At 43.2% G+C, this 17,866-nt stretch overlaps 1 long non-coding RNA gene across 1 annotated transcript in view; it reads right to left on the bottom strand.

The window, feature by feature from the left end:
• The window catches only part of LOC122733798, a 111,419-nt gene that overhangs the window by 81,588 nt on the left and 11,965 nt on the right, over nt 1-17,866 (bottom strand). Inside the window, exon 3 of the long non-coding RNA XR_006353960.1 lies at nt 14,436-14,540. This is a non-coding gene — a long non-coding RNA (uncharacterized LOC122733798). The remainder of the gene's footprint in view (nt 1-14,435; nt 14,541-17,866) is intronic.

The raw sequence follows: 17,866 nt of genomic DNA, 5'->3' as shown, positions 1-17,866 counted from the left end.
CCATGGTAATGTGAAAACTCTGCAGCAGAGGACCCCTAAGAGAAGCCTCCACATCACCCATGATGACTGTGGTACCCATCCACAGTCCCTGCTGGCCAATGGACTATCCAGGGCTATGAGCACAATAAAGAGGCCTCGGGTATGTTCTGATGCCTGTGCCAGGGCATTGGCTGGCTGATGAGGTTTCCCTTCCTCACTACTTGTCCAACCTGGTGCTGAGTTCAGACAATGGCAGCCCCATCAGCAGCCACTCCCTCATGACTCAAACCATGAGACATATCATATGTCTATTCCATGTCCCCCCTCACTCACAAATAATACGAACCACACAATGATGGAACAGCCTGCTCCACTAAGCCCTAAAGACACTGGACCCTAAGAAAATTCTGAAATGCTGGACTGACAGACTGCCAAGAGCACTCTTCACTCTCAACAGGGCAATGCTGAAAAATAGACAGTCACCCCTATCTTCTCTCCTTGTAAACCCTGTGTGAGAGGATGGAAAAGGAGACAGAACAAAAAAAGCCAATACTGGAACTCATAGCGCAGAGGACAGATGGTTCTGGTTGTATAAATCTGTGTCTAGACTTCCCTGTTTTTTCCACCAAAACATGAGAAAATGGGGGTTACACCTTCCACAAATACAGGGGTGCCAACAACAACTAAGATGCCCTGAAGCCTCACAGCCACTTTATTACAATCATTCATATGGAGAAGGTATCCATAGTATTTTCTCTTCCCAGAATCATCCATTTCCCCCCCAAGCATCTGACCCGCAACCAAGGGGAACCCACAGGGAGCAGGGGAGTCGTTAGGAAATTACTCTGTCCTTGTTCATTCACCTACAGAGGTGAGTGGAACAACAGGGTGGAAAGATTCAGGGAGTGAGAGGTGTGTTCCTGAAAAGATAGTGGCTCAGGTGATAGACAATATGCAGTAGCTGGTGAAAGAAAGAAAGAAATGTTCAGATTAGTGGGACAGGAAGCCACTGGACCCTGACCATCAGAGGCAGATAAGGAAATGGGGTGGGGGGGAGAAGGAGATGATCCTTACTTAATTGCTCATTTGCTTAACTGATTAAACTAATTAATTAAGAATGTCTGCCTCCTGATCTTTCTCTGGATGGTTTCCTTGATTTACCTGACTATGACATGTCCCATTAGTTCACCACTGGCAACTGCCCCTCACGTTACCATGAGGTTACTGTTGAAGATATGAATCCTCTTGGGGCAGCCCTGGTCTGAGTCCTCCAGTGGGCTCTATCACAAAAGCCGAATACACTACTGAGACCTACTGAGGTGGTTTCCTCAGCAGGAAACATTGTGGCATGCTGGGTTTATGGCCTAGGAATACCTGATGAACAGATGCAAGGTTTCCCTATTAGCTCCGTCCAGGATGTTCAGCTACACTTTCCCCCCAACTGCCACCCTCCCACCAGAGGAATATCGAACCTGATGCTTATGGTTTCTGAGGGAAGAGTCAAAAAACAGGATTTCAACCCATTACCCGGATGGTTGGCCAACAAGCCAACTCCCCTGGGATGGAGAAAACAGTTTTGGATACAATTAGCAGATACTTTAAAGGCAGGGAACACTCTTTCTGTAAATTCTCTTATAAAAGTAGCATCCCCTTCCAGAGCTCCCAGGTCAAGGAGAAAATATTGCAAGCATCCAGAAAGAAAAAATTCAAATATTGTGGAGCCACAGTCAGGATAACACAAGACCTAGCAGCTTCTACAATAAAGGATTGGAGGGCTTAGAATATGATATTCCAGAGGGCAAAGGAACTGGGATTACAACCAAGAATCACCTACCCAGAAAAACTGAATAGAGTCCTTCAGGGGAAAAAAATGGGAATTCAATGAAAGAGAGGACTTTCAGGCATTCTTGATGACAAGCCCTGAACTGAATAGAAAGTCTGACTTTCAAACACGAGGCCCTAGAGAAACATCAAAAGGTAAACAGGGAAAAGAAATCATAAGGGATATTACAAGGTTAAACTGTGGACATTCCTACATGGGAAGACGATACTTGTAACTCATAAGAACTTTCTCATTATTAGGGCACCTGCATAGAGAAGATGTAGACAGGCCACAAGTGTGAGTTGAAATATGAAGGGATGATATCTTTAAAATAATAATAATAATAAAATTAAGGGGTGAGAGGAATGCACTGGGAGAAAAGGAAAGGGAGAGGTGGAAAGGAATAAAGTATCTCATATAAAAGAACAAGAAAAAGCTTATACAGTGAAGGGGATGGTGCTGGAGAGTGAGTGAACCTTGCTCTCATCAGAATGGGCTCAAAGAAGGAATGACATTCACATTCAGTTGGGTATAGTAATCTATCTTACCCTGCAGGAAAGTTGGAGGGGAAGGGGATGGGGGAGGGGGATGTCATAGAAGGGAGGGCAAATTGGGGGAGGGGGCAGTTAAAGAGGAACATGGTGAAAGAAGATAGAAAATAGAGTAAATATCATGGGGAGGGAATAGGATGGAGGGAAATGCAGTTAGCAATAGTAACTGTGAAAAGCAACTTTAAGTGACTTTGTCTAACAGGCCTCATTTCTCAAACATATGGAGAACTGAGTCAAATTTGTTAAAATAAGAGCCATTCTCAATTTGATAGATGATCAAATGATATGAAGTTTTCAGATGAAATAATCAAAACGCCCTATAGGCATATGAAAAAAAAATGTTCTAACTCACTACTGATTGGAGAGATGCAGCTCAAAACAATTCCGGGGTACTACTTCATATGTATTGGATTGCATAATAGGAAAGCAGAGGGAAATGATAAATTTTGTAGAGGATATGGGGAAAAAGAGACATTAATGCACTCTTGGTGAAGTTGTAAACTGATTCAAACATTCCTTAGAGCAAATTGGAACTATGGCCAAAGGGCTATAATGGCATGCATACTCTTTGACCTAGTAATAGCACTACTAGGTCAGTATCCAAAAAGTTGAATTCGAAATTGAGGAGATGCCCGTCAATTGGAAAATGGCTGAACAAATTGTGGGATGAGATGATGATGGAACACTATTGTGCTATAAGAAATGATGAGCAGGATGCTATCAGAAAAACCTGGAAAGACTTCCATGAGGTGAGGCAAAGTGACATGTACTGTATACAACATAACAGCAATATTGGAAGATGATCAGCTGTGAATGACTTAGCTATTTTCAGCAATACAATGATCCAAGACAACTCTGAAGGACTTATGAAAAATGCAGTCCATCTCCAGAGAAAGAACCGATGGTGTCTGAATACAGATTGAAGCATAATTTTTTGGTCCTTTTTCTTAAGTTTTTTTTTGTCTTTTCTTTCACAACCTGCCTAAGGTGGTAATGTTTTGCATGACCATGTGTGTATAACTCACATTGAATTGCTTGTGTTCTTAAGGGGGGGGGAGGAGAGAGGGAGGAAGAGAATTCAGAACACAAAGTTTTAAAAATCGATGTTACAAGGGGCAGCTAGATGGCACAGTGGATAGAGCACCGGCCCTGGAGTCAGGAGGACCTGAGTTCAAATCCGGCCTCAGACACTTAACACTTACTAGGTGTGTGACCCTGGGCAAGTCACTTAACCCCAATTGGGCTTTCCTACTTAAAATTCAGGGCTGTAGCTACTAGGTCCTGCTGCTTTCTCTTCTCTCATCTCACTAGGATGCTCTTATCTCTCTACAAGTTCTAAGAGTAAAGGTACAAGGAACAGTTTGGGTTTTGGGGTGTTAAAGGAAAAAAAACTTCCCCTAAATGGAAAGGTTCCATGACTAAGCACTCACTAAATCCTTATTGGCCTGAACGGAATTCTTTGGCTTCCTGTCTACATAATACTCTCTCCTGAACGTGTCACTTTCTTTACCCCAGGTTTGCCTCAGGCTGATCTGAGAGCTTTGAAAAGACTGATGCCGCAGCGTACATTATGAGACAGGAACAGATATAAAAATGATCATTTTGGCACCAAAGATGATATAAATCCCCTGCAGGCATCCTATCATGGAAAGAAGTGAATCCAGTAATACTCACTTAGGCATCAGAGGGGCCTGCAGTGACATGGTAGCACTACTAGCCTGTGGTTCTCTGGAAACCATTCTGCCTACCAGAGTCTGATGGGGATGCAACATCTCCTTCTCACCCAGCCCCACATATCTGAGGATTCCCATAGGCATCAGTGCATCAAGTATTGGTGTCAAAGAGGAAAAATACAGAATGTGTACAAAACCTGGGTCTGGGGTGATCACTTCCCAGAAAAGCTCCTTCTTTCTACAGCCACTGTGATATAGATACAGAATAATGGATCACATAATGCCGCTGCCCTTTGCTGCCAGGTGACCAGTCTCAGAAGACCAAAGAGCCACTGACAGTGAATCTGCTATGATTAGAAAAGAGCTGATCTGGACTTCAACACAGTACTTGTTCTACTTTCTAGATTCGAGTAAACACCGAGTGGATGATGCCCACAGAAAATCTGAGTTATCAGTTCCTTGTCCATTGGCTTTTAAGTCAGTTCACTCTAGAAAAACCCGCTTCGTTGAGCCCTTTGTGCCTGTACAGGACAAGGCTAGGCTCTGTGGAGAGGAGAAGGTAGAGAATGAGACAGAGGTAAGGTGAGGATTAAATCAACAGCACTCTCTGGAAAGCGTTGTCCCAGCCTGCCTCCCTGAACTTTGTTCTCCTTCCCACTTTCACTGAGCTTGAAGTCACCAAGTTAGACATTGCTTGATGGCAACAACACTCTTTACCTGGACACAGAAAGAGGAAGTGGGGCATTTTGGGGGTAGCATGAAAGGAGCCTGGATTTGGGGTCAAAGAGCCCTGGGCTCAAATCCTGGAACTGGCAGTGATGGCCTTGTGTAAGCCTGAGCAAGTCACTTAAGGCCTCTGAGCTTCCATTCCGAGATTAGTAAAATGAGAAGGTTTCACTACAAAGCCCCTGGAATCCCTTTCAGGACCAGTTCTATATATCTATGTGTTACCTTAACCAAGACATTTCTCTCTGGGCCTCAGTGTCCTCATCTATAAATTGAGTAGGTTGGATAGATAACCCCTGATTGCCCTTGGAGCTCTCAATCTAAAATCTCGTGTATGACTTTGAGCAAATCTTCTCTGTAAAATGGAGAGATTGCTCTGGATGGTATTTGAGGTCCCTCCTATCTCTCGATCTAGAGCCCTATGATCCTGTGGACCCACTGACGGCCTTAAAGAATGACTGGAGAGAGGGAGAACCAAGGCCACAGATATACACCATACATCTGAGAATGTTGGTAATGTTTGCAAGGAGAAAGGTGGCTTTGTTCAGAATGGAGTGTATCACTTGAGAGGGATGGAGAACATCATTCAGGGGCAATGAGACGATTGAGCAGCCTGAGAGACGTGGTTTCGGGATAGCTAATAATCAGTTTATTAATTAGACTAGCTGATAATCAATAAATGGATGATCCAAGGTCCCTCTCCGTAACCAAAGACCAAACCATGGAGATCACTGAATGCTTAAATAACATGGGCAAAGGAGGTGCCCCGAAAGATGAAAATCAACCCTGAGTGGTGAATAATTAATGCGGAGGTGAGGATACCAATGAAGAGGTGGGTTGAAAGTCTTCGACTCCTCCTGCTGCGACCTTGGCTTGATTATGAGATTCAGCCACCTCCAGGAACCTGGACAAAGGAATCCGTCTCTCCCCAGACCACTCTGGTTGGCAAGGTTACCTTAAACCACAATGCAGGCCTGCAAGGGCTTTAGGGCTGGAATCCACCTAGAATAGATTGCTCTAAATTCAAATAAGGGTCCCACCTAGGATCAAGGAGCATGTTCCCCGAGGATTTGGAAAATTTATTTATCAGTAATGTCCTTCAGAGATTGACTGATTTACAGGAGCTGCTTCATGAATGAGGAAATGGAGAGAAGCAGCCTTAATCCTAATTTAATAATGGGTGATCAACATAATAGGGAAGAATCCCTTCTCTCAGCAAAAAGAGGAGGACTGGAAGTAGAAAAGCCAGATTGGTCTCCCAGCCCTACTACAGAGGGCAATGTCTACAGGTGCAGCCTCACACTCTGATTTTGTATACACCTAGTGTGTTTGGTTGGTTGGTTTGTTTTTAGTATCTCTGGCAGGGTAGTTAGGTGGCCCACTGGATAGAGTAGTGGACTTGGAGCCAGAAAGATCTGAGATCAATTCTGGCCTGAGATACTTATTAGATATGTGACCCTGGGCAAGTCACTTGACCCTTATTTGATTCAGTTCCTCATCTGTAAAATGAGAACACACTGGAGAAGAAAATAGCAGAGCACTCCAGTATATTCACTAAGAAAACTCCACGGTTAAAAATTCATGACATCACATAAAGTCATACATCACTGAGTACCTCAACAATAACAAGTGCTGGACATCTGAACAAATATTTACCTGAGTGCCTGATTTCTCAGGGGTAAGGTCTCTGTCAAAGTTGATAGGTTTTCCCTAAATTTCCTTCAAAATAAAGATGTGTCTTTTTTGTAACTATCTCCTCAATCTTTTGGACTACTTTTGGACAACCTTAAATCTTTACCTAAGTACAAAGGAGAGTAACCTCAGCTCAGTGGTGTCACCACTGCTTTGAAGTATCATCCTGCATCAGATGACTTTTGATATTATCGAGAGTTTAACAGATAATTTTGATGTTGATGATTTAGTCAGAATCCATAGTGACACTGAAGGAATTGACTACTCTTCTCATTTCTTAAAGTTAGGATTTTATTTAGGTCCAGTCAGCCTGCTCAACCAGGAAAGGAGCTGTAACATGGGCTAAAATTCAATGAAAATAGGGTGTGAAATGAGTTGGAGATTTGGATACGACATGGTGGCCTAAAAGTATAACATCTGCATCGGGGAAAAGACAGGGATCTCAATTGTATAATATATTCCCTTCTGGCCTCAAACTTTAACTACAATGCAATATCTCTTATTTCCACAAGATGGCACCAAAGTGCTAAATTCTGCAATTTCTCCGTTTGGCCACCAGAAGTCACCAAAGACCATCCTACAATATTCTGCAATACTTTGCTTAACCACCATATGTCAGCAAAAGACTGTGTTATAATATTCACTGGTCCAAAATTGGCCGGAAAAGCATTTGTGAAACATTTATTAACTCTTATTAATACAAAACTCAGTATATATGGCCCTTAAGGGGAAGACAAGTCTTACTGTTCTTTTCCAAATGTGACACGTCCACAGGGATGGCAGGAAGAATTTGTTTTCAGACATTTTAAACGTATGGATTCATTTAATTGATTTTTAAATGTTTTTCTCTTCTGTAGGATGGCTCTGTATATTTTTGTTATTCAGTTGTATCAGACTCTTTGTAACCCCATTTGGGGTTTTCTTGGCAGAGATACTGGAATGGTTTGCCATTTCCTTCTCTAGCTCATTTTACAAATCAGGAAATTGAGGTAAACAGGGTGAAGTGACTTACTCAGGTCACACAGCTAGTCTATATCTAGTCTGAGGCTAGATCTGAACTCAGATCTTGCTGACTCTGGGTTCAGAGCTCTATCCACTGAGTCACCTAGCTTCCCTGATCTATGGGGAGTAAAGCAGTATAGAAACGTAAACCATCTATTGGCGAAGGCTCTTAGAGTGAATGGGAGGGGGCCAGCGGGATCATATCTTATGGGGGCCCTTCTGTCCAGCAGCACTGACTGGTACCTTCTTGGCCATTTTCTCATCCTTGCCATTCTTGCCCAGTGAGTTCTTTAAGCCTCAGATTCATCACTGTAAAGTCGCAATGATCCTGGCATTCCCTACCTATCAGAGTTCTACAGAAACAAGACGTATTCTCTCATTATTGTTGTCTCAAGGGATCTCTGTCCTGGGAATAGGAGAAAAGAAGACGAACTAAGAGAAAGCTTGTGCAACAACCAGGAATGGAAGAAAATTGAATATCCCAGGTAGAGCAAATAGCAAGCAACAGTAGGCATGAGGAGAGATTGAGCCCTGGGAAGGATAGCTTTCACAGTGAGGATGGAAAGAAAGCCTTGGACCTGGGCCAGTAAGAGAGGGTCAGGGGCAGTTGTGAGTGGGAGCCAGAGAGGTGAAAAAGAATTCCACATATCACTCCAAGGAAGGGAGCCAGGGAGCAAAGACATGGAGAAAAAACCTGCCCTGACCAGAGGGGAGACACTGGCACTGCCTCAAGATGCCTGGGGATACTGAGCCTGCAGACATTAAAATCCTGATCACCCTCTAAGAAGAGAAAGGCAGGAAAGAGATCTGGCCATAAGGAGATCCTGAGGACAGTGCAGAAAGGGTCCCATGGGTAGCACAAGGCACTCCTGGGAACAATCTCTGGGGCCCAGAACCTAGGCCCCTATGGAGAAGGGATTGATCAAGGGCACTAGTGTATTTGGTTTTGTTGTTTTTGTTGTTTTTTGTTTTTTGTTTTTTGTTTTTTTGGTGAGGCAATGGGGGTTAAGTGACTTGCCCAGGGTCACACAGCTAGTAAGTGTTAAGTGTCTGAGGCCAGATTTGAACTCAGGTCCTCCTGACTCCAGAGTTGGTGCTCTATCCACTGCGCCACCTAGCCGCCCTGTGTATTTGCTTTTGAAAGAGAGGCTGCCAGCTCTCTAGGAGAGAAGAGTAAAGAAATGCAGATGCCCCTCATCACAACCTCATGAAAGCAGTGCCAGAGCACACAGTTCACAGGCATCTTGAATCTTATTCTTGGAAAGGATGGAGAGTCAGCCTCTCATTTCCTACCTGAGACATAATGAAGCCTCTCTATGATTCCACTGATAAGAAACCTTCCAATCTCTGCTTGGAGTCCTTCAGTATTGGGGAACTCACTACCTCTCAACCTAGGTCAGTCTTTGGAAAGTTCATTTTTTTATGTTAAGACAATCCTGCATCCCTGGCATCAATCCATTAATCAAGCAATCACAGAAGTATTTATTAAGCTCCTACTATGTGTCAGGCACTTTATTTTTCCCTTTGATTCTAGATTTTCATTCTGAAGCTAGGCCAAAGTGTAATCTCTTTGCCCTGTGACAGTTCTTCAGATATGTGAGGACATCTCCCACTGCCTCTGCTGTCTTCTCTCTGCAGAGTGAAATGCTGCCCACTTAGAGACTCATGGAACTTAGAGCTGGCAGCGCCCAATCCCCTCCACTTAAACTAGAGGAAACAGGGCTGGAGAGGAAGGTTTGAGGGGGGTAGATTGGAATGGGTTCACAAAATACAGCATAATTACTGTGCCTGAGCAATGACCTAGGGGTCACCAGCCTGAAAGAAAGGCAAGGCTGTAGCCAGGATACATATGAACAAACACATAAATCAAATAGAATGCACTGAACAGTGTGTTTCAGTTAAAAGTAGCCATCCCCCCTAAAGAATAGATTGTTCCTGTATTCATCAGTGTGAGAGCTCTGTTACACTGTTTAAGTTGGTTCCACTGGCCTAGGCACACTTACCAGCAGCATGAATCCGAGAGTGTATATAAACTCGGGATCCTGTGATTCAATTTTTTTCTCTTGTGCCATGACTTGAGACCCCTGCTCTCCTCATTTGTGCCTCTGGCAGAGGTTCAGTGACTGAAGCCAAGGGTCAATCTGACAGTCACACAGGCCACAGGGAAGCTAGAATTCAAACCCAGGTCCTGATTTTACATTCATGGCTCCTTCCACCACACAACCCTCGTCCTTTCGTGTGTTCCTCATAGGCTGAGGTTTCCAGGCCCCTCACCATCCCTGCCTGTCAATGTCCTTCCTAAACGTGGATCCTAGAAGTGAACATGATATTCTAGGTGTGGTGTGACCAGGACCACAGAGAGTTGCTTCTCTCCTTGGCATGATTGTTTTATCCAGCCCAGTGATTTCAGTGGTGTGGGGGCACTCCAGCTTACAGAGTCCTGCTGCTCCTATCAATCAGCTAGGGAATAGGGAGCTGTCTGGCACCCGGGGGGGGGGCAGTGTTAAGTTATTTGCTTATGGTCAGGTGGCCAAGGCAGTAGGTAGGACTTGGACCCAGGTCTTCCTGACTTCAAGACTGGGCCTCTATCATCTACCCCAGGCTCCACTACATGCTTGTATTAATGCTACCTGAAATTACTCTGGCTAATATAGCTACATGGCTAGGCATAAAGCACTGAACAATCAGACACAAGTATACACACAGACACTCACAGTGGAAGAGCCACATACACTGTCTCTGTCACATACAATCCCATGTGCCCAGCAGACCTCACTTTCTTGATCTGCCATGCAGTTGAGCTTTTGGTCCCTATGTCCTCTGGAAACTTGAGTCTCTGAGTATTTGTTGGAGAGGGATGGAGAACATGATTCAGGGGCAATGAGATGAAGGAACAGCCTGAAAGACAGTTTCAGGATAGCTAATAATCAGTTTATTAGTAACACTGGCTGATCACAAATAAATTGCTGGTCACTGGTCTCTCTCCTAAGCAAAGACAAAACCTTGGAGATTACTGAATGCTTAAAGAGCTTTGGCAAGGGAGGAGCCCCGAAAGATGAAAATCGCCCCTGATTGGTGAATACTTCATGAGGAGGTGAAGACATTTATGAAGAGGTATGTTAAAAGTCCTCAACTTCTCCTGCTGAAAACTTCCAGTTTGATTATGAGACTCAGCCACCTCCAAGAACCTGGACGAAGAAATGCATCTCTACTCAGACCACTCTAGTTGGTTTCCTCCTTCATGAGCAAGGTTACCCTGAACTATAATGCAGGGCTGCAAGGGCATAGACTTAATGCTTTAGGGCTGGGATTCACCTAGATTAGATTTCTCTAAATAGAAATAGATCTTCTAGTTGACTAGGGTCCTGCCTAGGATCAAGGAGCATGTTCCCTAAGGATTTGGAAAACTTATTTATCAGCAATGTCCTTCAGAGATGGACTGAACGACAAGGGCTGATTCATGAATGAGTTAATAGAGAGAAGAAGCCTGAATCCCAATTTAATAATTGGTTATCAACATAATAGAAAAAAAATCCCTTCTCTCAGCCAAAAGAGGAGATTTGGAAGTAGAAAAGCCAGACTGGTGTCCCAACCTGACTACAGAGGGCAATGAGTACAGGTGCAACCTCATTCTCTGGTTTCGTATACATCCAGTTTTTGGTTTGTTTGTTTTAGTATCTCTGGACAGGGTAGTTAGGTGGCCCAGTGGATAGAGCACTGGACTTGGAACCAGAGAGGTCTGGGATCAATTCTGGCCTGAGATACTTATTAGATATGTGACCCTGGGCAAGTCACTTAACCCTTATTTGACTCAGTTCCTCATCTGTAAAATGAGAACACACTGGAGAAGAAAATAGCAGAGCACTCCAGTATATTCACTAAGAAAACTCCACGGTTAAAAATTCATGACATCACATAAAGTCATACAGCACTGAGCAACTGAACAACAATAAGCCCTGGACAACAGGACAAATATTTACCTGAATGTCTGATTTCTTGCTGGTAAAGTCTCTGTCAAACTTGATATGTTTTCCCTAAATTTCCTTCAAAACAAGCATCCATCATTTTTGTACTTATCTCCTCAAACTTTTGGATAACTTTGGTTGGGCAACATTAAGTCTTTACCTAACTACGATGGAGGGTAACATCAACTCAGTGGTGTCACCATAGCTATGAAGTATTATATTATGTTGCATCGTATGACTTTTGATATGATGGAGAGTTTAATAGATAATTTTGATGTTGAAGATTTAGTTAGAATCTATAGTGACACTGAAGGAATTGACTACTGTCCTCATATCTCAAATTTAGAATTTTATTTAGCTCCATTGTGGCTGCTTACCCAGGAAGGAGTTGTAACATGGGCTAAAATTCAATTAAAAAATAGAGTTTGAAATGAGTCGGAGGATTGGACATGAAATGGCTGACCAAAAGTGTAACATCTGCACTTCCCTTCTTGCCTCAAACTTTAATTACAATGCAATATCCCTCATGTCCACAAGACGGCACCAAAGAGCCAAATTCTGCAATATCGAACTTGGCCACCAGATGGCACCAAAGGCCGTCCTATAATATTCTTCAATACTTCTCTAAACCACCAGATGGCAGCAAAAGACTGTGTTATAATCTCCACAGTTCCTAAATTGGCCAAAAAAGCATTTATTAAAAATTTATTAACTCTTAGCGATACATGGCCCTGAAAAAGAGGAAGACAAATCTTACTGTTCTTTTCCAAACATGACACGTCCACAGGGATGACAGGATGAATTTATTTTCAGACATTTTAAGTTTATGGATTTGTTTCATTGATTTTTAAATTTTTTTCTATTCTTTAGGATGGCTCTTTATATTTCTTTATTCAGTCATGCCACTTTGGGACACCATTTGGGGTTTTCGTGGCAGAGATACAGGAATGGTTTGCCATTTCCTTCTCTATCTCATTTTCCAAATCAGGAAACTGAGGCAAACAGGGTGAAATGATTTACTCAGGTTGTCACCTGAGTAAATCATTTTGACATAGGCACCTAACTGTCCTGATCTATGGACAGTAAAGCAGTATAGAAATGTAAACCATCTATTGGTCAACGTTCTTAGAGTGAATGGGAGGGGGCCAGAGGGAACAGTTCTCAAGGGAGCCCTTCCTTCCAGCATCACTGACCGGCAACTTCTTTGCCATTTTCTCATACTTGCCCTTCTTGCCCAGTAAGCTCTTAAGCCTCAGGTTCATCACTGTAAAGTTGCAATGATCCTGGCATTCCCCACCTATCAGGGCTTTTGTAAGGAAAGCCCTATATCCATCTCAGAGTTCTACAGAACCATGATGTGTTCTCTCATTATGACTGTCTCAAGGCTTCTCTGTCCTGGGAAGAGGAGAGAAAGGAGAGGGAGGCAACTAAGAGGAAGCTTTAGGAAGGACAAGGAATGGAAGAAAAGTGTGTATCACTGGTACAGTAAATGGCAAAAAATATTAGGCATAAGGGGAGACTGAGCCCTCGGAAGGATAGCTTTCACAGTGAGGACAGAAAGGAAGCCTAGAACCTGGGCCAACAAGAGAGGGTCGGGAGCATTGCAAGTTGGAGCAGGAGAGGTGAAAAATAATTTAACATATGACTCAAAGGAAGGGAGCCAAAGAGCAAGGACATGGAGAAAAAGCCTGCCCTGACCAGAGGGGAGACAGTGGTGCTTCCTCAAGATCCCTGGGGACACTGAGCCTGCAGACATTAAAATCCTGATGTCCCTGTAAGAAGAGAAAGGCAGGAAAGAGATCTGGCAATAAGGAGATCAAGAAGACATTACAGAAAGGGACCTAGAGCTAGTACAAGGTGCTCCTGGGAACAATCTCTGGGGCCCAGCACTTGGTCCCCTGTGGGGCCGGTAGGTGGTGCAGTGGATAGAGCACTGGCTCTGGATTCAGGAGTACCTGAGTTCAAATCCAGCCTCAGATACTTGACACTTACTAGCTATGTGACCCTGGGCAAGTCACTTAATCCCCATTGCCCTGCCCAAAACAAAACAAAACAAAACAAAAAAGAAAGAGAGGCTGCCAACTTTCTATGAGAGAAGAGTAAAGAAATGGAGATGGCCATCATCGCAACCCCATGAAAGCAGTGCCAAAGTACTTCTCTCCCTGGAATGACTGTTTCATCCAGTGCTTTCAGTGGTGTGAGGCACTCCAGCTTAGAGAGTCCTGTTGCTGTGTGAATCAGCCAGGGATTAAGGAGCTGTCTGGCACACAGGGAGCTTAAAGGATATGCTTATGGTCAAGTGGCCAAGCCAGTAGGTACAACTTGGACCCAGGTCGTCTCTTCATCTGACATGCAGCTGAGCTTTTGGTCCCTGTGTCCTCTGGAAACTTGAGTCTAATTGGGTGCCCACTCCCACCAATAGGCAGGAGCTTTCGTGATAAGCACACAGAGTCAGGAGGCTCAAAACACAAGTAGTGTTAATTAAAAGTAAAAGAATGACTGAAAAAGCATTGGTAAAGTGCTTACTTACTATGAGCCTAGAACCAGGCTAAAAGCTGCCATTACAAATCGATAGGGAGTCAGTGCTCTTTCCCTAAGAGCTCCCACTCTAACTGGGAATGACAATGCACAAAGGAAGGGTCACCTGTTGGGTGGGTGGAAAGACCAGAGCCACTAAGGTTGCCAGTAGCAGGGCAAATGACAAGGCCAAGTACTCCCTAAAACATCAGGGACCCTTCCATGCAGAGTTGGGAGTTTGGAAAGGACTGCTCCACTACCACCACCGCCGCCACCATTAAGAAGGTGGAGGGGAGTAGGCATAAAGCTCAGAATGAAACAGGCACTCAGAGATCCCTCCAGAAGGGCTGGGGCACAGCAGCATTGCCAGAAAGTTTAGGGCATGGCATCCTGCTGGCCACCAGCTCACATCACATTAATACAAATGAACAATCACCACCAGTGAACTACGTCCCTTCTTCTTCCAGATTCCCCTCCACCCATATGCTCCATAGTCAACACGACTTACAGTGCTGTCATAGGTAGAGCTCTGTACAGTGATGACAAGGCATTGCTTCCCAACATTGGCCCTTCCATCTTGCTCAGTCTATTTCTGTGGAGAGTGGCTTGCTTCCTGCAATAAAACAAAATCAGAAAGATTAAAAATAAAGAAAACAATTCTGCAAAATCTCAACAGAAAAACAATATACTTGGACAACAGCTGAAGGAGAGATCATTTCAGTTGCTGAAGTTCCAGAAACCCATGATCAAAGAAAGAGCCTAGACATTATTTCAGGAAAATTATCCAAGAAAACTGTGCTAATATCCTGTGTACAGAAGGTAAAATAGAAAGTGAAAAAATCCATCAATAACCTCCTGAAAGATATCCCAAAATGAAGACTCCCAGGAATATTATACCCATATTCCAGAGCTCCTAGCTAAAGGACAAAATATTACAAGCATCCAGAAAAAACAATTCAAATACAATGGAGCAACAGTCAGGATCACACGAGAGTTAGTGGCATCTATATTAAAGGATCAGAGAGCTGAGAATATGATATTAGGGAAGGCAAAGAGCTAGGATTACAATGTAGAATAAACTACAGAGAAAAACTGAGTAGTCAAGGGTACTGAACATTTTGTAAAACAGAGAAAGTTTAAACTTTCTGAAATACAAGACTAGAGAAGCATAAAAGTATAAACAGAAAAGAGACTCAATGAGGTTCAATTGTTTACACTCCCATATAGTCTAAGTAATGATTATCAATAACTGGTTTCTTGGGAAGATTCAGAACTTCCCTCCTGTATTCTAAAACCCCCGAAATTTTTACTGAGAGACTTTAATGATGATATTGCATGTTATTCTCTTCCTCTTGGTCAGTCCCTAGCCAACCATGCAAGGAATTTCATCTAGGGCAGGGAAGCTCATTGTGTTCTACTCCAGCTTGGGTGGAGACAAATCCTCTTGTCTAGATAGCTGAAGGAAGGCTCTTCCTCCCAGGGTCCCTAAGTCCATTCAGGGAAAAGGGGCTTTGAATTGAGGGCTTAAAGCTATAATCAATCTGGTATAGTGCTTCATTTTAAGATAGCCCACCTCCAACTATCTTAACCACTTTGATTTGATTGCTACTTGATGAACCACATACTGTTTCAGGGTTATATAAGCTGTGACCCAACCACCAAGATCATCTTTAGTCTGAGACAACAAAAGAACCAACCTTTTATTGATAACTTGCAGGCCTAATGAATAAAATGTTTGAATTATCCTGAAACATGCCTCTCAAGTTATAATTTGTCACAATATATAATACATGTAACTCATAAGATCTTTATCATCATAAGGGCAATTAGAAGGATTCTACATAGACAGAGACCATGGGTGTGAGTTGATTATGTTGGGGTAATCTCAGAAAGAAAATGGAAGAGTGAGAAAGAGGGAGGCACTGGGAGAAGGGAGAGATAGAATGGGGGAGATTTTTTCATAGAAAAGGGGCATGTGAGAAAGAGCTTTTACACTGAAGGAGGAAGTGGGGGGGGGGAGTTAGTGGGCATCACTTGAACATCATTCACTGGAATCTTATCAAAGAGGGAAGACTATATACCCATACTCAGTTGGGAATGAAAATCTATCTTATCCAGTAGGGAAATAATAGGAAAAACAGATAAGAGAAAGGGAAGGATGACAAGAGGAAGTGATGTAGTAACAGGGATGGATTTAACTGATCAAATTGATCATGAGGTGTCCCAAAGGAATTACAAGACTCAGTAACTCAGTTTCCCAAGTTTTATTAAAATACTGTCATGACCACAGGGAGAATCACCCAAGGAGAGATGTGTCTCGAAAAGGGGGATGAAAATGGTTATATTTACAGTGAGAAAAAATAGGGTATCTCATCATTATCTTAATCTCCTCCTTAAGGAGGTACATGGGAGGTCTGAGCCTAATTTGGACTTCCTGAGGTCCTAAGGCTACCTCTGAGGTGGCTACCTGTTCCGTGGAGGTGTGTTTTGGGGGTTTACACGTCATGAGGTGAAATTAAGGATAAATTTGGTCGTTTCTGAGCATCTTCATAAAGACAGGCTTAGACCTGTGAGACCCAGAGGGTCTCTGTGTTTAGGATAGCTCTTTACTTAAGATCTGGTTTCTAGGTGTCCTGTCATGCAGAACCATTAATGGCTATGAATGGTTAATAGTCCCTAGTTACAGTCTCTGCTGATGGTGAGGGTTGATAGGGACAAACCCTCTTGGCTGGTTACTGTAAGAACACAAACCTTAGGTTCTCTGTTAACCCTTTTAGGTACTATTGATAACCCTTTTTAGCTACAATTGATAGGTTATCTATTAGCCCCTTTTTAGCCTCCTCCATGAGAAGGGCAAATTAAGGGTGGCAACTGATCTTTGGCAAGGAACAGGCTAAAAAGGGAAAAGGAAGAAACCCTTGAAAGGGTTTGAAAGTTGAGAGGAAGGAGTAGAGTCAGAGCAAAGTGAACCAAGAACTGGCAGACCTGGTTCAATCAGCAAGAGGAGAAAGAGAAGGTAGCTATGAGCTCTGGCAGCAAAAGAAAGTATCTGAGATGGACCCTGGCTTTATGAGCATCTCAGAGTGGAAGAGCCAGGCTGGTGTCAGCAGTGTATTGACATAAGGGAGGCCTAAGGAATGTTCCAAGAAGAGGTCTGCTCCTTCACCAGCTTCCCCTCTGAATTCCTATCTAGTCTTAGACAATACAGTAATCTGATTTTTATTTGCACAAGGGTTTCTAGTAACCTGAGTTTTGCCTCAGACTTTAAGAGTGCAGGGGTTGAATAGAGGCAGTGTCACAAAAATGTCTAAGTCTGAAGAAGGAAAGAAGAAGGAAGTCTCCAAGCTGTAGAAAATATAGGTTTATTGAGAGAGGGCCTATCTCACAATAAAGCCGGTCTCTGGCAGGGGTGAGTTTGCAAAGACCCAGAGCAGAGCCAGAGACTGACATTTATATCCTACAAGGCTTAACTGCTCATATACCCTACTCGTTTTATTTATTTATTTTTTAATTTTTGGCGGGCCAATGAGGGTTATGTGACTTGCCCAGGGTCACACAGCTAGTAAATGTCAAGTGTCTGAGGCTGGATTTGAACTCAGGTCTTCCTGAATCCAAGACCAGTGCTCTATCTACTGCGCCACCTAACTGCCCCCTACACTACTCATTTTATTTTATTTTATTTTAGTGAGGCAATTGGGGTTAAGTGACTTGCCCAGGGTCACACAGCTAGTAAGTGTGAAGTGTCTGAGGCCAGATTTGAACTCAGGTCCTCCTGACTCCAGGGCCAGTGCTCTATCCACTGCACCACCCAGCTGCCCCATGTTGCATTACTATTAATGTCAGTTACTAAAGAAATAGGTAAATCACATTAAATCACATTCTTTTAGTCAAAGAACTGATTTGTTTGTAGTTGAATCACTTAAATCTAAGGGCTGGGGA

Source organism: Dromiciops gliroides, chromosome X, assembly GCF_019393635.1.
Source record: "Dromiciops gliroides isolate mDroGli1 chromosome X, mDroGli1.pri, whole genome shotgun sequence".
Taxonomy (NCBI): domain Eukaryota; kingdom Metazoa; phylum Chordata; class Mammalia; order Microbiotheria; family Microbiotheriidae; genus Dromiciops; species Dromiciops gliroides.
The sequence above is the reverse complement of the archived record's forward strand: the minus strand, read 5'-3'. Positions and strand labels throughout refer to the sequence as shown.